General features: G+C 40.2%; 1 long non-coding RNA gene across 2 annotated transcripts; it reads left to right on the top strand.

Moving 5' to 3' along the window:
- The first annotated feature begins 10,649 nt into the window (after nucleotides 1-10,649).
- LOC109143671 lies at nucleotides 10,650-16,935 on the top strand. Of its 2 annotated transcripts, XR_002043977.2 has the most exons (4): nucleotides 10,650-10,690; nucleotides 11,571-11,776; nucleotides 14,851-14,901; nucleotides 16,738-16,935. It is a non-coding gene; the product is annotated as an uncharacterized LOC109143671 (long non-coding RNA). The 2 variants fall into 2 exon arrangements; XR_002043976.1 differs by lacking the exon at nucleotides 16,738-16,935 and having other exon boundaries at nucleotides 14,851-15,539.
- The last annotated feature ends 4,413 nt before the right edge of the window (nucleotides 16,936-21,348 follow it).

Consider the following 21,348-nt stretch of genomic DNA (forward strand, 5'->3'; position numbering starts at 1 on the left):
GGACCTGCCTGGTCCAATGCTGGGATATTGCAGCCCATGATACAAAACCAGCTGGTAGTGAAGCCAGGCAGCTGGGATCCCTGTCCTGGGATGTGGGCACTGATGAGGAGACTGGGAAGAGGACAGAAACTCAGACCCTGGAGTTGACTCCTGTAAAGAATGAAGGAAAGGTACTCTCAAGGATGATTTAGTAGTGCACCCAAGCAGGTGGAACACCATGGAAAAAGGTATCCAGTAACTGAGAGAATTAACTGTGCTGGACATAGTCTATAGGGATTTGAATAATGAGCAGTCCCCCTGTGGATCCAGATGAGGTCCAGTGTACACAATTCATGTGGCCTAAATTTGTATAGAGTGCGCCATTATTGTAGACCAACTCATTGGCATTGAAAGAAAGAAAACAAACAGTGCTTCAGATTGCTACCCGACTCTGGTAACATGAAGATTATGTTTTTTCCTCCCTGTCAACCTGTGCCTCAGCTGTTGAGACTGTCCAAGACTGCTGAGAGAGTTGAAAGACTTGAGCAAACTAGAGAGGAAATGTCCTGTGCCCTGCTAGTACAGACCAGACTGCTATTGGGCGCAAATATTCCCCTGTTCAAGAGGTAAGGTGCACACCTGTGTTTTTACCTGGGTGGCCATGCAGAGGATGTGACAAAGTGGGATGGAAAACCCACCCACCTGAGCCCCAGCAGCACAGGTACATTAGCTGAGGGGAAAAACAACCATCACAGGAAATTCTTCAAGGATAAAAGCTGATCCAGTGTCCAGTGGGCAAGTTCTCAGACAGAATAGAAGGGCTAATGTTGCTTCTGATCTTCTTGAAGGGATCTCCAATTCATATTTACCAGACAAGAGCAACAAGTACTAGGACCAGAACTAGACAGGCCTTGCCTCCAGCCAGGAGAGGCAATTGGATCTATTGGACTATGTGGATCTGATGGCACAATATACCCTGATACCATGAAGATACATGGTAGCAGAATCAATCTGTATTTCTGGGGTGACAGGGGGATCCCAACAGCTAACTGTACTGGAAGCTGAAGTGACCCCAACTAGGAATGAATGTCAAAAACACCTCATTGTGATGGACCCAAAGTTCCTGTGCATCCTTGGCATAGATTACCTCAGCAGAGGGTGTTTCAAAGACCCAAAAGGGCATTTTTGGGGTTTTGGGATAGCTGGTGTGGATACAGAAGAAATTAGACAGCTGAATACTTTGCCTGGTGTGCCAGAGGACCTTTCTGCTGTGGGACTGCTGAGGGTAGAAGAACAACAGGTACTGGTTGCTATCACAGTGCACCATTGGCAGTGCTGCGCTGACCAAGATTCTGTGATACCCATCCATGAGATGATTTGTGAGCTTGAGAGTCAGGGAGTGGTCACCAAGATTCACTCAACCTTTAACAGTCCTATATGGCCAATGTGTAAATCTGATGGAGAGTGGAAACTGACAGTGGACTATTGTGGTCTGAATGAAGTCACACCACCACTGAGTGCTGCTGTGCCCAGCATGCTGCAACTTCAGTATGAACTGGACTCCAAGGCAGCAGAGTGGTGCCGCCATCAGCATGACTAATGCGTTTTTCTCTTTTCCTTTAGCAGCAGAGTGCAGGCTACAATTTCTGTTCACCTGGGGGGACATCCAGTACACCTGGAACTGCCCCAGGGGTAGAAACACAGCCCTGCCTGCTGTGGATTTGCTACAGATTGATCCAGACTGCACTTGAAAAGGGTGAGGCTCCAGAACACTTGTAGTACATTGATGACATCATGTGGGGCAACAAAGCATGGGAGGTTTTTGAGAAAGGGGAGCACATAATTGTCTTCGTTTGAAAGACAGGTGTCTGCTAAGGAAGGCAGAAGCCTCCCTTGAAGTGGCAGATGTAACCCCTTTCCCTCTGAGTTATTATAATTTTGAAATCAAGGGCTTTTAGGCAAAGATGTGGGAAATAGGAATAACAGTTCTTTACTATTATATATCTATGTGTGTATAACAAGGCAAACAAACAGCAATAACTGCGGCAGTAACAGCAGACAGAAGCACAAACCCAGCCCCAGCCCTCTCGGCTGCCGGGCCCTTTCCCCTCGGGTGCAGTTCCGCTCGCAGCCGGCAGGGGCGCTGGCGGCTCCCGGTGAGCAGGGCAGGTGCGATGGTTCCCCCGCGGCTGCAGGGGGCGCTCCGGAGCGAGCTCGGGGAGCACGCGGCACTGGCGGCCTGGGATCCCGGGAAGGGATGGGACAAAGGCTTCACAAACCCCTGGGCAGCCGATCCCGGTGTCCGGCCGGGCCCTCGGGAACAGCAGGCTGGAACGGCAGGGACGAGCACAAATCCCGGGTGGCAGACGAGGTGGAGCTGCGGTGAGGACCCCCGGAGGTCCGGGCAGGCAGGGCGTGCGGGGCTACACAGCAGCGAAAGCTCCAAGCAACGGCGGGGGCAGGGCGGCCGCAGCCCGGCTCCCAGCGGGGCAGGGAAGGCGGGCTTGGGAATATCCCAGGGTTTTCTTCTGAGGCACCTGAGCAGATGGTGAACAAGTCCCTCTCTTAGTAAGGTGGGGTGCTAAATCGGGTCCCAGTGCAACAGCCGCTCCAGTGAGCAGGCTCCACTCACAGTAGAAGGAAGGCAGCCAAAAGCAGAAGCGTGCAGCAGACAAGATCCCTCCACAAGGATGGCAGCCCCTCTCCCCCATCCAAACCCCGAGAACACACACCAGCCCACACACCCAGGTGAAAGCGTGTAGACCCCCCTGGGCTCCTCCCTCCTGCCCAGATCCTTTGTTCCTCTCAGGCACCCAGCAGTTTGTCGCCCCGGCAACATATATGGGGAAAATTCCTCAAGTGAAAAAAAGAGAACCCCAGCACACACTGATGATTCAGTTGTTGTTAAATAGTGCTTATCCAAAGTTAAGGACTTTTTGGTGTCTCTTGCTCTCCCACTGAGCAGGTGCATGAGAAGCTGGGAAGGACCATAATCAGAACAACTGACATGAACTGGCCAAAAGATTATTCCATACCACAGAACATCCTGTTCACTATACAAATTGGGGACAGTTGGCTGGAAGGGACCAATTGTTCCTTGGGGGCAGCATTGGTGAGCAGATGGTGAGCAACTGCATTGTGCATCACTTGTTTGTCATATTCCACTATCTCTCTACTACTACTACTACTACTACTACTACTACTACTGCTACTACTACTATTACTATTATTATTATTATTTCAATTCTTAAACTATTCTTATCTCAACCTTCAGGTTACTTTTCCCAATTTTCCTCTCCATCCCTCCAGGGGGCGGAGAAGGGGAGAAGGGAGGAGGAGCGAGGTGGTGCCATGTGGAACATAGTTGTCAGCTGGGGTTAAACCACTGAAGGTGCTAATTAGAGATCTCTGACATTACTAGTTGGTCTGCTCATTTATTCTCTGTGGCTTAGCAACAGGAATAATTCTTCAGAATTTCTTTGTTTTTCCTTATACTATGTTTTAGATAAACTAATAAAACTTTGTTCCTTTTCCCTCTTGCATAACCAGGGGAGTCCTGTGTAATTTTTTGGTTAGGATTTGTTTAACTTTTGGCTAAGGCCTTCCTTTACTGTGCAAGTCATGAGTCATATTTGTATATTTGTCCATCTCCATTACACAGAAGTGACAGAAATACAAAAGACCCCCAACACCAAATGTAATTCTGTTTGTGAAATGATATGGTATGGGGAATTATAAGAGAGAATTGGGCTGTGAACTGTAAAACCTGCCTGCAGAGGCCCATGGCAACACAAAGGAGCACATGGCGGCACACAGAGGCTTGCCTCCACCAGACCCTGGGCGGAGGAGGTGTCACAGGACAGAGCCCTATGGAGAGGAACCTGCGGGGAGCTGACAGACGGGTGAACAGCGAGTGACCACCCCATAGAAGGGCATTGAGAAAGACTGTGGCTGATGTGCCAACACAGGATAGGTCACGCCATATAAGGAAATGCTGTGCCTTAGAAAAGTGTATAAAACTGGCTCATTCCTTTGAATAAATGATTCAAATTCCCTGCCAGTCTGTGTCCATTATTCAATCACTGACAATATGGTTATACCCTCTCAGTTCAGAAAAAATCAAGAATCTTTGTGATTGTATGGAGGCATATTTATGAAGATATGCAGTAGACTGTCATTTTAAGATTAAAATCCTTCATTTTACTAACTGGAAAATACAGAAAGTGTAGCAGTGATTGCCTGCAGCAGCTTTTCTAGACTGTTCATTCAGAATTTCTTCCAGGGCTCTCATGTGAAATTCTACATAGTAATTATGAAACTCAGACAATAAGAAAGTGGATAGCTGGAAGAATCTTTTCAGATCTATTATTTATGACTTAGACATGACATTTTACAATGACGCTTAGAGAAAAAAAATTGAGATCAGGTCCTTGTTACTTAAAATTGGAGAATGTTCATACAGTTATTACTGCTAGTATCGGATTATGGATAAGTGAACAGAAAATAGCTTTTTTATATCTTCATATTGAAAGAATCAAATGCCCTTAATTTTCATTTTCTTGTTACATATTTTGTAAGACTATGATTCTTTTTAGGTACAGAACCTCTTATGTGTAAAGCATTCATTTCTGATGTATTTACTAGTAATATAAAGTCAAGTTTCAGTACAAAATAAAATAAATTCTGAAAAAGCAAGCAAAGTGGTTGAGTGTATCTGCACTGAAGAAGAAGGAGGTGTTAGCTCTCATGGACAGATGTCTCCTAGCAAAATTATATTCTGAAGGTCTGGTGCAAAAATAATTGTGTAGTTTGGCAACAATTTCCAGCACACAAAATTCAAAATATACCAGTATTATTATCAATTCTACCACTTTCTGTCATTTGCTAGAGCTTCCTGTTTCTGCTAGAATCTTCAACAAAATATGGCATGGGATAAATAGTCACCAGTTTTTTAATTAGTTGTTGAAACACACACCACTTGGGTGGTCCCTGATTCACTAATCCATACCTGATGATGATCTCACCAGACCTCAGTCAGTCTAATCTAGCTTTCTGAGTTCCCTCAATACCTAATGGAGGGAGAGACAGGTATGTCTAGGATGGGAATCACTATACCCTGAGACAAGTGTCTATGAGAAATAGGAGGAATCACATTACAGTTGTCCCTGCCTTGCCTTAGTAACAGTAAAGAAAACTTAACAACCAGTATAAATGCAAATATATGTGCCAGTATTAGGTGAGATGAATTTGCTTGTGGTAGAAGGTTAATATAAAGATTATTGTTCAGAACAGGATCTGCTGAATCCAGATCTTTTATGTCTTAAGTAAAAACATGAATTGGTTTTTGGATGAACAGAGGTCATGAATTTGCCTGTTTGGTATGAACCTGTTTGTCCAGAGCAACTGTTTATTTCACTCCAAAGCAGTGAGAAGCAATCTTATATTTTGTTGAGCTCTTCTTTTCTTAGAAGTTACCATGTCACCATAAAATGTGGAGCAAGCAGGTCACCCTTCATCTGGCAAATTGAGCAAACAAACACTGTACCCCTACACTTTGATAAAGAATTCAGAGTCCTCCCCATGCAGCAGTAAATGCAGCTTTGTTGTTTTTCTTTTAAATAGCATGTTGTCCTTCCAAGTTCAGGATGATTAGTCTCCTTGTAAATGGAAAGATCCACCAATCACAGAGTCACAGAACCAATTGGGGTGGAAAAGACCTCCGAGATCATTGAGTCCACCCTATGACCAAACACCACCATGTCAAACAGACCATGGCACTGAGTGCCACATCCAGTCTTTCCTTAAATGCTCCTAAGATGGTGACTCCACCACCTCCTCCCAAGGCAGCCCATTCCAATACCTAAACCCTTCCTGCAAAGAAATTCTTCCCATTGTCTAACCTAAATCTCCTAGTTGTAATTAAAATAATATCTCAACAAGCAATGAAAAATAAAGATTTTAATTCTTGGTGTCAAAAGTATATGAAGCCATTAAAAAAAAATGAACGCCTTAGGGTAAAGCAGCAACACACTGATTTAGAAGGTCAAAGCAGTTCTGTTCTTCTTTCCAGGCATACTTATAACTTAAAACCTACTTAGGATATGAAAATATTTGAGAAGATTTTTTTATTCTTAGAAGTATTTTCCTCAGTATTTTTGTGGTCAGATGGAACTTTTCTTACATTCCTTCAGATTTTCCAAATATTTGGGGTTTTTTTCATTCCATAATCATTTCTGACATGTAGTGATTTTGTTCTGATTCAGACTTCCCTTAATTTGGGCCTTTCTGTATGTTTACTGTAAGTTACATACACTCCACTGTTAGCAATATATTGTTTTCAATGCTGTGATTTTTTTTTCCTTTTTTACATGTTTTCAAAGAACTAATACTTAGGCTTAATATCTTTCACTCAAAATATACGTTTGTCTGATGATTGTGCTTTACTGCTTTTTGGTCTGTGAGTCTCATCAGTCCTGACCTCAATCAGTCTGTTCTTACTGAGAGATTAAATCATAGAATGGTTTGGGTTGGAAGAGATCTTAAAGACCATCTAGTTCCAACCCTCCTGCCATAGACAGGGATACCTTCCACTAGACCAGGTTGCTCAGGGCCCTATCCAACCTGGCCTTGAACTAATACATGGATGAGGCATACACTACTTCTCTGGGCAATCTGTGCCAGTGTCCTGCCACCCTCACAGTGAACAGTTTCTTCTCACATCTCTAAACTAAACCTACTCTCATTCGATTTAAAGCCATTACCCTTTGTTCTATCACTTTGTTCTATCACTACATGATCTTGTAAAAAAAAAAAAAAAAGGTCTTTCTCCAGCTCTCTTGTAGGTTCTGGAAGGCAGCAAGGTCTCCTGGAACCTTCTCTTCTCTATAAATCCCATTTTATTTGTCAGTCTTTGCTTTAGGGGACTTCTTAGTCATTAGGCATTACTGTGTTTCTAGTTTTTCAATGATTCTGATGACCTTAGATCTTTTAGGGAGATGCATCCCACCCTCATAGGCAGCATCACAAACCACAGAAGCAAAATAAGGTATTTTTTAAATGAATAGCTGGAGGGGTGTTATGATCCAGTTTTAAGGTTCTTAGAAATGCCTCTGCCTGAATTAAGGTGCAAACAAGATCATATGCCAGTGACAGTAGTAAGGGTTTTATTTGATGGTAAATATGAGAGAGAGAGAGAGAGAGAGAGAGAGAGAGAGAAAAGAGAGCAAGAGAGCAAGAAAGAAAGAAAGAAAGAAGGTGGTGGGGACAGAAAGAGCGACAGGGACAGAATAAGGGAAATATCAGCACTCCGTGGATCCCAATGTTGTTCGTTGATCCTCTCCAGCTGGTCTCTCGGTGGCGAAGGTGCCCCCACAAGGCACAGAGTCCCAAGGGTGTACATGCTCAGGCTGGGTGGGCACGTCCGGCCATGTCCCCCTGGGGTGGGGTCAGTCTCTCACGGCAGACTCTGGGTCTGTTGCATCCCGTGCAGCCCTGTGGGGCCGAGCCTCTCACGTGAACGTCCTGTGCATGTGGCCGTGGGGTTGGGGGTTCCACAGCTGGGCCAGTTTGTGTAATTGGAGGATGGGTGCTCACTGCCTCTCACCAGAGGTTGCGCCATGCACCCAAAACCTCCTCCTCCCCCCTCGGTTGGGAGGAGTCTGTGTAAACCTGGCTTCTGTGAGCTGTGCTCTCCTCCCGCCCCAAACTCAGCCGGGGATAGCTGCAGCTGCTGGCTTTGGCCTTTTGTGGATGCATTCCTTTCCCTCAGCCTGAAATGATTAAACAATGCGTTTCCCTTTATCTAATCAACAGTTTGACTTTCAGTTCAAAGTCCCACTCTTCAGGGAAGCTTCTTCAGTTGTAGCTTCTTTATAATGAGCAAAGCTTTATATCAGTGTTTGAGGCATGAACTATTTTCAGTCTCTGACAAATTTCAGGTTCTTAATTTGATTTCCTACGCCCTGCTCACAGCTCATCGACAGCAGTAAGAGTTCCCTGTGATACTTGAGAACAGACTATTTCTAAATGACATTCTGGGCCCAACAATACTTCATATCATAAGACAAAATTATCATGAAAGCATAAATCTCAACTTCAGGAACATTTTAAGAAAATAAAAACAAAGAAGTCAGTTTTTATTTTAAACTTATAACTGCAGAAGATTGATTTTGGATCATCTGACTGAAACTTGTAGTGTATTTTACCTTTTTGATATCTGTGTGTATGGAGTCAAAGAAGTAATGGCATACCAATTTGGGAGACTTTTTTCAGTAGAATTAAATTATCATTTTTATTTTTCAGTGAGAAAGTTGACTGAAACAGTCATAGATTTCACAGGAAATAGTCATGGGTATTGTGTGGGAGACAGAGGAGTAGAAACTCCTGCAATTAAAGGAGACTTTGATTTACAACCCTAGAAGAGACTAGGTCTGGCTTAATTGACAGAGATTTATAGATTTTAAGTAAAAAGATTACAAGCCTGTGTTCCTATAATTGTAAGTAAAATTGTACACTGGGTGTTCTGGTGGAGGGTTTTAAAATATAATAGTATGATTTTATATAGTTTAAGTTAAGAATGTAGATGGTATAAGAGAGACATCTGTGTGTACATGACATGAGCAGTTATTGGTGAAGACATAGCTGCATTGCAGTGAGAAGTGCCACAGGTGATAGGTCATAAATCCAAAACAAAGTGTCATTTTAAGTGTCTATTGGATTAGAAAGTTATAAATTACGATGTAACCCTTAATCTTGTGACTAGTCACCATTACTCGGAGGTATTGTAAAATCTCACGCCTCGACTGATGCGTTTGTTATTTTAAACAATAAATTCGTGTAATTGCATAGTCCCATCCCTGAAAGTTATTTTCCTCCGACGTGTGAATGTGCGGGAAATTTGACAGTATTGACCTTCCCAGAATAAGTAAAATTACTTTCTCAGACTTCATTTAGGATTTTGTATGCTGTGCAAACATCTACATGGTATAAACACTCTGGGCTTCCAAAGAAGAGATGATTCCTCATTCAAGAAAATCTTCTCTTTATTTAATGTAGTGCCACGCTCGTGCTCGTGAATCAGATGCTGAGGCGGTGCAGCCAATCCCTGAGCATCCCACAAGGAGTCCACTTAGGGCAGAGCAAAGGTAGCTCTTGTGCCCTCGCTCAGCACCCGGGTGGGTGAAGGCATACAAACACAAGCAGTGAAGCAGGTAATGCTAGAGACAAAGAAGTCGGAGGGGCTCTTCATATAGAGTTCCATGAACAGGGTTTATTCTGATCACGAAGGGATCCAGGGACAAAGAGCACAGATAACAGAGGGTCCAGGGATTAAGTATGGGGAGGAGAAGGGTCGGAGGAAAGGCCAGGAACCAATGGAGTTAGGACTTTGGGGAGGAGCTTAGGCGGGGCCAGGGTACATAAACCAGTGGAAGAACACAAAGGGAGGAAATAGGGTACAAGTCCAATGGGGTGTTGAGGAGAGGCGAACATTCTGGAACTGGGACTAAATAGGGAAAAAGGGGTGGAGGACCAACGGGCCAGCTATCGAAGAATAATCTACATAACAAAACAGAGGCCTATGGGAAGTCACCCTAACCATGAGGCTTTTCTATACTGTCACCTGCCAACCAGCATACCTCTGCTGTTCTAGGGCTTTGTGGCTCCTTGGTCATCTCTGTGGTGGCCTTGACCACTGCAACAATGTAGACTGTGGAAAACGCATGGAAGCTTGAGAATGCATTTCTTACTTCCCATACAAGCTGATATGAGCTGATGGCCGCTTTTACTTGTTGCAATGAACAGCACTCAGTTAATGTTTCCCATCTCTTTAGATGTCAACTTACTCTACCACCATTTGTTCACAGTTTTCTTTCCTCTATAACACATGAATTTTTTGGAGAATACTAAAGTCACTGCAACAGCATAAACACAGGCCTTATTATGAATAACAAGTGGAGGAAATTGGGATGAAGTTTTATTACTTTATATTTGGCTAACAAAACACAAAGTAGACTTTTTTTTCTTCCAGACCTGTTGTAGGTCTCTGAGATTACTTGCATGACTAATATAATAGTATACAGTTACACAACGAAAGCAAATATGTAGAGGCTAGACAGGATTTTATCTCCAAACTCGGGGCTGCCTAGTTTACTTATGAACATAGATCAATATGTTTGTGTTGGCTAATGGAACTAAGTCCAGCTGGTGGCTGGTCACTTGTGGCGTTCCCAAGGTCTCAGTGCTGGTACCAGTCCTTTTTAACAACTATATCAATGATATGGATGTGGGGATCAAGTGCACGCTCAATCAATTCAAAGATGACACCAAGCTGGGTGGGAGTGCTGATCTGCTGGAGAGCAGGAAGGCTCTGCAGAGGGATCTGGACAGGCTGGATCATGGGCTGAGGCCGATGGTGTGAGGTTCAACAAGGCCCAGTGCCAGGTCCTGCTCTTGGATCACAACAACCCCAGGCAGCTCCTCAGGCTGGGGCAGAGTGGCTGCAAAGCTGCCCACAGGAAAAGGACCTGGGGGTGCTGGTGACAGCAGCTGAACATGAGCCAGGGTGTGCCCAGGTGGCCAAGAAGTCCAATGGCATCCTGGCCTGGATCAGCAACAGTGTGGCCAGCAGGACCAGGGCAGGGATTGTCCCCCTGTACTTGGCACTGGTGAGGCCACACCTCAAATCCTGTGTCCAGTTTTGGGACTCCCAATGGTAAGTTTTGGGATCCTGACTTGGGGATCTTGGTTTGTGTAGTCTTGAGAAGAGGAAGGTCGGGGGGAACCTCATCACTCTCTACAGCTACCTAAAAGAGGTTGTAGCAAGGTGAGGGTCAGTCTCTGCCACCAAGTCTGAAGTGAAAGGCTGAGAAGAAATGGCCCTAAGTTGCATTAGGGGAGGTTCAGATTAGATATTAGAAAAAAAAATTCACTGAAAGAGTGCTTAGGCACTGGAATAAGTTGCATAGGAAGGTGGTAGAGTCACCATCTCTGGAAGTGTTCAAAAGGTGTCTGGTTGTGGCACTTGGGGATACGGTTTAGGGGTGATTGTAATGGTGCTGGGTTGGTGGTTGGACTAGATGATATTGAAGGTCTCTTCCAACCTTAAGGATTCTGTGATTTTGTTTAATGGAAAACTCCAGAGCAGCCTGGGTCTAGTAGGGGCCATTTTAATTTGGCTGAGTTTTAGTGATGATGTGGAATTTTAGTGAAGACAGTGCAAAAAGAGGTGACGCAAACCAAACAATATGGCACTGTTGATTTATAAGGTAGACCAAGTGGGTAGAAGGTGATGTCAGGGAGACTGTCTCATTCACATTCACACACTGGCACATATCATCAACTTAGACCTTCCCCAATTCCCACTCTGACTAGGTGGTACAACTGAGCTTCAGGGAATGTGGCCCTCCCTCAGACCAGTCTTAGCTTGGGCAACAGCTTAGCTTCTGTGTGTTACCATTCCTCTCTCTGGATATACTTCTCCTGTGTGGTGTTGGACACCTGCACACTTTCTACCACTGTTAGTTTTATAGCCAGGTGTTGCCAGAGATCACCATAAAGATGGTCCCTGATGATTTTTCTGCATACCTTTGCAGATACTTCACCTGTTGGTTGTTGCTGATTACACTCTATCCCTGCTTGCTGGGGCTTGTTATACTCATTTCTTCTCACGTCATATTTGGCTGGAAACGAGGCCATGGAACTCCCTTGTCGTAAGAGAAAGACAAAAGGAGCTCATAAGAAACGAGCATTCAACACCATGAAGTCATACTCATACCACACATTTGATGGATGTGTAAAGGTCAGTTCCAGAACCCCAGTCCTCACATCCCTGCTTCAGATATCTCTACAGCAAATTTCATGCTACATGGATGAAAGATGAACGTGCTGTCTTTCATTCTGTTTCATAAATAGCATCATTTTTCTTAGAATTGTGCAAAAAATGCAGTGATTTCAGGAAGTCTGTCCATAGCACATCATACACATCAGTAGTCTTGCCTGTGATATATTGTCACTGTAGCAGAAAATGCATAATGAACATTACTCTTAAGATTTTCTTTCTGCTGTCTTCATTAAGCAAACATTGTATCTCACTTTGCTGTTGGTTCTGTAAGTGGGCTGATTTGTTCCCTTAATATTAATTGATTCTTTGAAATAATTCGCAATAAATTTGATTCCTTGAGAAAATATCAGGACAATTTTCTCCTTTAGAATACTCTCCAGTGAACTCTACAGAAGAATGAACTCATCTCCAATAGAAATACCATTCTCTATGACCCATAAATACATCATGGATCTAACTACTGTTTATATTATTACTCTTTATCCCTTCCACAATGATCATACAAACATACTATCTATTCTTTTTACCATTACAACTGTGAGACCTTTTTTCCTATCTGTAGGAAGCCTAAAATGCATCTTTAAGAGCTGAATGCTAATTCTCCAAATAGTGAATTGCAGTAAGACACCTAACTCTTCAGGTGTAAGCTCATCCTCTCTAATGTCCCAATAGCAGCTTGTTATCATATGAGAAGTAATAAGAAAAAGATGCTATGCAAAGTTTTAGATATTTCTATGGCTTGTGCAAGTTGGCGTAATGAATACTTATGAGGCATTTTTCCTCAGATCCCCCATTACAACACATATATGTACTTAACACACACAAAAAAAGTTATTTACAGCTTATATCAGCAGGAGGGTCTGCATCACTTGTTAGTTCATCCTTTGATATTTGACTTGAATGAACATTTTAGTTGTATACTGCAACAGGTCTGCTCAAACACAGTGTTCTCTGAATTTGTTGTGCAGGGGGACACAATAATTTATTTGATCATCAGATTTTTTTTTTAGTTCTTACCTAAATATTTTTGGAATACTGAGAAGTCTTTTGAGGAAGACAAATAGGAACTGACAGGTGCAATATACAAAAGATATGTAAGAATTATCACTATTTAAAATTTTTGATCAGTTTTTAATGGTCTAGTGTTATGCACTACCTTGTGGCTAGTTTTTTATTGTAGACAGCTTTTTGTTGTAGTCTGCCATTGTCCCTTGTAGCACAGAATCCTATGGTGACAAGATTTGTTGTAATATGTCATGGGATGAAACAAGGCTCTGGAGTCTGTTTTTCTCTTTTGTCCCCAGTTTAGACTGCTACACCAGCAGCCGTAATGAATAGTGTGTCAGAGATGCTTCTTCCTTAAATTTAGTCTCTAGTGGATAATTGTCAATAGACCATCCTGAATGTAATTACACAGAAAAATCACTGTGAGTACATAGCTTGCCTGTTCCTTATGACAAAAAGCATTTCAGTAGTGGCAACCCGGCCCCCCCACTCCCCCCAACTTTCTAAAAACATAAAGCATTTATATTCTGTGATATTGTATTCTGGCTTCTGTCTCAGAAGGTAAATTGCATTTAATCCACTGCGAACAAAGAGCACTTGGAAAAGCTATCCGTGTCTTTTCATTGCTCTCTTTTAATGGATGTTCCTTTCTACCATTTTTCTTAGTTATACTTAATCAATCATGTATGTTTTTCAACTTTATCTAGAACAGAGAGAAAAGCTGACTGATCAGTAGAACTTCTTAAATAGGGTTTTAAAGATTCCTTGTAAAGCTGTCTGACTCTTTCACTAAGGTGTTAATTTTCTGGTTTTGCTTTTCGTGGAAATGTTTCTGTATATTTTCCATTACTGCTTCATCAAATATGCATTTTTGTTAACTTCTTTAATGATGAAATGCAATTGGGATAATGAATGTGTTTATTCTTCCACTACCTCAAGTCTATGCAACGGCAGAATTGTTTTCCTGTTACAGGTACTTCATCTAGCAAGTATTTTATTGTATCCTCTTTCTTTGGATATTCTTCTGTAAGGAAATGGATTGCAATTAGATAGTATCATTCAAAAAAGGAATGCATTTTTAACACCGTACAGAAAGGTCGTATCATCTTCATTAGGTTTGCGGCCTGGCCTTTTTCCTTTATATTCTTAGTTTTGTTTATGATATGAATTTTCATATACTTGTAACTGTATTTTAAAACTATGCTTCAAGCATGCAACAAATGAAGGTTTAGATGACTTATGGAACTTGAATATGTTTTTAAGTACCAGATAATCAGAATCCCTCTTTCAAGGGCAATTGTGTTTTATGAGGCATCTCCTTTAATTCATATCGATAAGGAAATACCAGTGCTAACTTTGTAAGTATCACATATAATTGTGAGGATTTCAGATAACAGTGATGGTAACAATAAGAAGAAATGGTCTCTCAGATTCTTCATAGATAGGACAGGTCACTGTTGTCAGGACTCATGCTGATATTGGATCCTATTACAGGGCTAAGGTGGAAGAAAGTTTTTGAAAGTACAGGTCAGACAACTGATGAGAGTATCAGTCTATCTGACAAAATGCCTTTGACTCACAGACAGGAGACCTTCTATGTTAGGTCTGTCTGATTCTTCTTCATGTAACCACGGATGGATTTAGGTGGGGGGAAAGAGATTCTGGAAGCAGCCAGGGAAGCTGCCAAAAATGTAATTAAGATCCAAATTACTGATCTATGGGGATTTTTTCTCTTTATCTATGGGATTTTTTTGTGGTTTTGTTCTGGTTTTGTTTTTGTTTTGCATAGGCATTTTTTATTTTTTGGAGGAAATACAGTGGAAATAGGTTTCCAGAGATGAAAGGACCAGGATGTCTATTCAAATACAGCTTTTTGCATTAGCTTATTTGGGGAATCAAGGTGATTAATCACTAGAGTAGTTAAAGAATTTCTGAGCTATGTGGCTGGTCTGAGCTGATCAACTATAGAACATACTTAAAACAACTGTTTTCAAACTCATGTGTGGTTTGTCTTTTTGCCATGACAGCATCTTCAGAGATCCACAAGCAAATTAACCTTGACTGGGTAACTATATAAGGTCCGTTGAAAAAAAGAAGACTTATGACATGGTTCTATAATCTAGGCGTTCTAGCTTGCATTTTTGATCAGAAAAGGAATAAATATGAACAATCTCTGCAATGGGGAGATGTTCCCCACAGATCTTCAGCTTCAGAGATTTACAACTGACTGTCATTGTAGGGTTTTATTCTGCTCATGTGTAGGAAGATAGGTCTGATTCATGGAAGCCTAATTGTGTGGGAAGAAAAATGCAAGAATCTTCAAGGCTTCCTCTCTCATCTTTCCAAAGAACGCATCTCTAAATGGCAGTCATATCTGATGCTCAGAAGTGATTTTGCTCTGAAAAGGCGAACCACAGATTGCCATGATGAAGAGCTGTGAGATAGGGCAAAAATTGAATAGCATAAACACACCAAGAAACATATCAATGAAGGAAGTTAAGTTTTGCTGTAGTGTTACTGTTACAACCTGAGAAACCCAGTGTAATTACTTTGCTTTTATTCTAAATATTATAGATATAAAAAATTACAAAATTTGCCTAGAACTGACAGTATCAAGAAAGTAAAACTTTGCCTTTTCAACTCTTGCCTCTTAATGTAATAAGCAGGTTTTCATTTTGGTTTCATGTGCTAGCAATATAACCTATAGCAATACCTTGCAAGTTTCCATATTTGGTTTTCTAACTCTTCAAAGAATATCAGTGAGATTATCCCTGAGCTAAAATTAAAAATAAATTGTTTTTCTTCACTTAAGACAATGATGGAATTATCTCACTGAAAATGACAGCTCTGTAGGTTATGAAGCAATGAAAAGAATCTAATATTTTTAGTATCTTTTAAATCAATTCTACTCCCCTTTTGCATGCTGCATATTCATATAAATTTAATATGAATGAGATACTAATTTCGCATATTTTCCTAGAAGCTAATGATAGCTTTGTCTTGCTCATGTTTTTGTGACTGATCCTGAGTTTTTTAAATTACTTTCCCCTATAATTTTCAAAATGTCAAAATAAACCCCAGCAAAACAGTAATTTTTAAATCTGTTTGATTCTTTAAATATGGTCCTAAACAGTAGTTTGTAATGAAGCTGTGGCCATCGGAGACAAGACCTGGAGATAAGTTTTATTATGGATTTCATGTTGAACCATCGCTCTAAACAGTATGTGCTGGACTTATGACACCCGTTGGCCTCCTAAATGACATACTGTGCTGATGAACTCTTTAACAGCTCTTGCATTTGCATACTGGGTGAAAGGAACTGGTGATACATACCCCTGTAGAAGGGATGTGGTACATTTATATTACACTGAACTGTCTGAAACAGGGAACAGGATGTGTTGCTACGGATACAAGAAAGAGCAGAACTGTGCAGTCACTGCTGTGCTGGAAAATTACCTTTATCATTGTAAAAGGAAAACAAGAATAATTAATTTTGTTACACAGTTTCAGGTGGCCATCCAGCTATTCACTGAGAAAGATACTGGTTTGAAATTTTTTATATTAAAGTCTTTGTGCTGACTAACCTTCTAGACGGGAAGCCAGAAAAGATGCAAAATTGCCTCAAGTCTGAAACAACATAATTTAAAAAATACAATTTTGATTAATTAGTATTAATAATTACAATAAATCTTGCAAAGAATATTTTCTGCCCTCAAAAAGCAGCTTTTCCAGTTCAGTTGTTGCATTTTGAAAAGCTGGAGATTTCAGCATCTGAAAAATTCCGGTAACTCCAGTTAATCTATTCTGGTTCTCCTCTCCAGTAAAAGAAATCATAAGTTAAATCATATCAATGAGTATGTTTACCACGACTAACATTTTACATTTTTACCTTTTTTTTTTTAACATATGGACAGTCTGAATCAAATTGGATTCAACAGTGATGGAAGAAGAAATGACTGTACAATAACATTTACAAAATCTATGAAGATGCAGGCAACTGAGTGTCTCCACTGTTTAAGCAGGATTAAAAAATGAGTATAAATGACTTCCACTTCCTTCTGGTTGATCCTGTGACTTAAAAGAAGACCAGAAACCAACAAAAAAAAAAACCGAAAAAAACAAAAAACAAAAAACAAACAAACAAACAAAAAAAACCAAAAAACCAAAAAAACCAAAACCAACCAAACAAAAAAAACCAAAAAAACCCAAACAAAGAACAACAACAAAAAAACCTTCTCACAGTCAAAATCAGTTTATAGCCCTATCTGACCATGTTAGTAAAGGAATAAACAATCATTGGTGTGTACATTCTGTTCTATCAGATGTAGATCTCAGGCAGGAGATAATTGCCTTACATTAAGTTATTCATTTTGCCATTTGAACTTGAAATATTGTTTTATGGCCTCTGCTATGGCTCATACTATCTGATGCTTGTCATATTTTAATTTATATTCTAGCACCAACAGAACACAGACACTAACCAAACATCAGGCAAGCTAAACCAAAAGAATAGAAATGAGGAATCCTGGAACATAAGCCTCAAAGGGAAAATGGAGAGAAATCTTCCTAGGTCATTTCAGTACCACAAATGCTTTTCATTAATTCTACCACAGGGAAAGAAAATGCTTCCTGACAATTGGCACAGCCATGTTTTCTTCCTACATATTCTGCTTTTAAATCTCTGCTGCTCCCAGATAGGTGATCACACTACTGTCCTTGTTTACCAAATCAGTTGTAAGACCTTGCACTTTACAAGCCGATCACTGTTTTGAATGAAATGTTTGCCTCTGCTATTCCTCATTTGTATCTATTGCCGTGATTACTTAGTAGTGTTTGTGAGAGACGGTGAAGACTTTGCCTATTAAGAGCAAGAAAGGTAGTGTTTCTCTAGCAAACAGACCTTAAATAATTGGACTGTGAACAGCTTTTTTTCCAGTACTGTGCACATAGAAGGGGTCAGCTTAGTGGTCAACTCTGAATTTTGCTTTTAAATAAATGTTAGACCTTTCATGATTCAGTATTTTCCAGGAAATCTGCCAAGTCTGAGGTTAAAACTCCCATTACAAGCTACTTTTCTTGTTGCTATACAACTAGTTAAAGTGGAGCTGACTTTTACTAGGTTTGGAAAGGAAATAACCCAGTTTTTAAAAATGTCACTGAGCTGAAATATTTCTTGGGCTTCTAATATTCTCTTTTATATAAATTCTAGAAATGTTTCAGGATCTAAGGAAATCATTATAACCAATTAATGCTATTATTTTGTTTCGAAGACTGCAAGGCAATCACAATGTTAAAACTGAAAGCCATGAGTATATTAGTCTTGCAAAGGTAATAATTTAAATGCTTTTGACTAAGTGTGACTGCCCCTTGCACATGCCAGCATGTTTTATATTTTGAAGGTAGAGGGATGCAAGTGAGGGAAGAAAATATTCAGAAAGAGACAAAATTAAAGTTAAGAAAAGGTTGGAGTCTTCTGTTCTCAAAGCAATGATTAATGTTTCCAATGTGTTTTGGTGGGCTGTTTATTTTTTATACACTTGCTTATTTTGTAATTCTCACCTTTTTGTTTGTTCTTGTATTTTTATTCTTTTCTTATGTTTTGGGACACTTTCAAGGGATTCAGACATTTGACAACAAAATTATACTGATACCCTATGTTTCTACAGGTATAGTTTATCCATTTCAGACATGTAGGGAAAATCTAAATGGTTTTTCTGTCTGTATAATGGAGATTGATAATAACTATTTTGACTTACACAAGTTAATGTAGCAAAATTTTAGGTTACAATTGTTTGTGATTTGTTTATTTGTTTGATTTGCATATATACAAAATTCATTTATTATGGACTGGAGTTTTAATCAGTTTTATAGGCTAGTCCTAATTTTATCAAGCTGTGTGTCCCAATTTCAAAGCCATTTTAGAATACTCCAACCTAACCATTTTTAAAATTACAAATTCCTCTTTTCAACAGGGATATCTATTTTTGTAGCATAAGAGGAAGGGTAAAGGGATAAAGACATTATGTAAGATGGAGATTCAAGAGCTCTTCAGTAACCTGGGAGTGTCTTTTAGAATGAATACAGGAAAAAGCACCCCTCGAAAATTCTGTCCTAACAGAATTTGAAGCTGTACAAGTTTAAAACAGAACATTCAGAATGCAAGATGACTCTGTTTTCTCAGCCTCTCTAGAGTGTGTTCACTGGGCTTCTAAAACCAAAATTATTAGATTAAAAGAAATGGTTCTGTAAATACACAGGATATTGGTTAAGGGCACAGACTTCTGCTGTTTGCTTCAAATCTACTTTTCTTCACATGGGTTAATGCAATTTTGGAGAAGGTATATTGCCAACATAAAAACCTATTAAATAAAGACCTTAATGGATGAACGTCTGTCTTAGTCTGGCTGTGATTTTGCCCTAGCTCTTTTTCCCAAGTTGTGAAGAATAGTGCAGCATTCATGTTGAGGTAAGCTAATCTTATTCCACATGCTGTAGCTCTTATTTGTTTTCAGCTGCATTGGCTATCAATTTTTTCAGGAATTAATATGGAAATATTGTCAATATATCAGATTCACCAGTGTCTTTTCCCCATGGTGAATGTCGAGTATCAGCATATTAGTACATCGTGCTAATTTGAGTCATGTCTTCTAAGTGTTCCCTGGTTTCATTTTCACAGTAAATCCTTTGAATATATATCATTGCATTTCTCTCCACTAGAAGGAAAGGACAGTAAAAGGATACTTTGTTTCTAAAAGCTTATCCAGTGTAATGTTTGTTTTAATTATATTTTTATGTGGAGTGCCTAGGGATGCATGTGTTACAGATGCTATAAAATAGTGATTGGATTAGAGTGCCAAGAAAGCAATGGAAGTTTCATACTGCTCTGTCTGGAGTCAAATCAGTGCAGTAAGTGGCTGGGAGAGTTCAGTTTTGTTATTACCTCTTTAATCTGTATTAGCACTTATGTGAAATACATGACAAAGTTCCTTTATTTCAGGGTGTGTTAATGACCCAGTTGTAATTTCTCACTTGGAGCCTAATACAAATCACTGATCTAATAGAAATCAGTACAATCAGTGACCCCCTCTTGAACTTGTTTTTAGAAACAGGATGAAAAGTAATGAACTTAAATCGTAAAGACGGGTTCTTTTATTACATATTGGAAAGACTCTTCTAACTCTTTAGAGTGAATTATGTAAGGAAATTATGACTATTCTAAAAAAATTAGGCAAGATATCTATGCTGCCTGTTATTACGTAGAAATATTTTGGTTCAGGGTGATGGGTGTGATGACCTCCTGAAATCCCTATTTTAGGGATTAATTCATTTAGGCAATGAAAGGAATATTTTCAGGACAATATACTAAGAATTGCCCTAATAGTAGTCTTCAAAGTTTTTGGTTTGAATAGTTGCATTGTGTTACAGAATCTAAGAGATGCAACTGGAAGCCAGAATGAATAAATCATTTCTGTAAGGCAATAAATCAATGACAGATTTTTCTGCGTATTCTTCGGATAGCTTTTCCTTTCTAACTTCACTGAAGGGTACAGAGATTTCTAGGGTCATCAAGATTTCCTTCCAAGAGCAGCATCATCCAGAGCCATGTGTGAGGAATTTCAGTTTGTTACCTCTGCAGCTGAGTCTTCAGGTATACAGAACCATTATTCTTTACTTTACAAAATACTTAATCATCAAATACAACTCAATTGCCACTAGGAACTAGTGTATTGAATTGTAACTAGGAAATTCTGGTTTCAAAATTTGGAAACAAGAGATGCTCGTTCAGGCTGCTCATCAATTACACCATGACCACTGTAATTTAATAAGATGAGAACCATTTATGATTTACGATTATTTTTTTCTAGCAGCAAAACCCTTTCTGGAATGAGAATGTTTTCACACAGTAAATTTCTTACAATTTGTACACATTCTCTCAGTGGCTTACTTTAATATCCTTTTCCTCTTAATTTATGGGAGCCGCTTCTTTAAAAGTTCTTCAAGAATTCCTATGTTAGGTTCAAATTTTGAAACCATATCTGTATAAAGAGTCATGGATGACTACTTATAAACCTCCTAACATACAAGCCTGACTTGGTTTTGCATTTTACAGAATCATAGAATATTAAGGGCTGGAAGAGACATTAAAAACATCTAGTCTCAACCCCCTCTGCCATGGCAGGGACATCTCCCACCAACCCAGCTTGTTCAAGGCCTTACTCAACCTGGTCCTGAACACTGCCAGGGTTGGAGCAGCCACAGGCTTCCTGGACAGCCACTATCATATCAGCCTCACAGTAAAGAATTTCTTCCTAATATCCAGCCTAAAATTTCTGTCTTTCAATTTGTACCCATTACTCCTTGCCTTACCATGACTGTTCCTGATGAAGGATTCCTCTCTGGCTTCCCTGTAGACTGCCTTCAGATACTGGAAGGTTGCTCTGAGGTCTCCATGCAACCTTCTCCAGCCTGACCAGTTTGGAGATTGTTTCAGTCTTTCTCAGTCTGTGTTTTTCAGCCTGTGTTTG

The sequence above is a fragment of the Corvus cornix genome, chromosome Z (genome assembly GCF_000738735.6).
Source record: "Corvus cornix cornix isolate S_Up_H32 chromosome Z, ASM73873v5, whole genome shotgun sequence".
NCBI classification, from domain to species: domain Eukaryota; kingdom Metazoa; phylum Chordata; class Aves; order Passeriformes; family Corvidae; genus Corvus; species Corvus cornix.